Source organism: Mandrillus leucophaeus, unplaced genomic scaffold, assembly GCF_000951045.1.
Source record: "Mandrillus leucophaeus isolate KB7577 unplaced genomic scaffold, Mleu.le_1.0 Scaffold5, whole genome shotgun sequence".
NCBI classification, from domain to species: Eukaryota; Metazoa; Chordata; class Mammalia; order Primates; family Cercopithecidae; genus Mandrillus; species Mandrillus leucophaeus.
Genome location: NW_012105364.1, coordinates 10,841,657 through 10,841,871, shown reverse-complemented (window position 1 = coordinate 10,841,871; position 215 = coordinate 10,841,657).

Sequence of the window (215 nt, the reverse complement as noted above, 5' to 3'; positions counted from 1 at the left end):
TCTTCTCTACTTAGCAACCAGATGAATATCTTCCTCTTGTTGTTTGATTTAGACAAGCAAGTAAACTGTTAATTTACAAAGGACTTTAGTTTTCACTTGATTTCACCAAAGTTCCGAAAAGAAGCTCCCAGGGTACACTCTATCACTACCAGATTCTTTTTCTCCATGGTGCTTGAGTGTGCATTTCACTGAGGAAAAGAAAAGTTTGATAGATG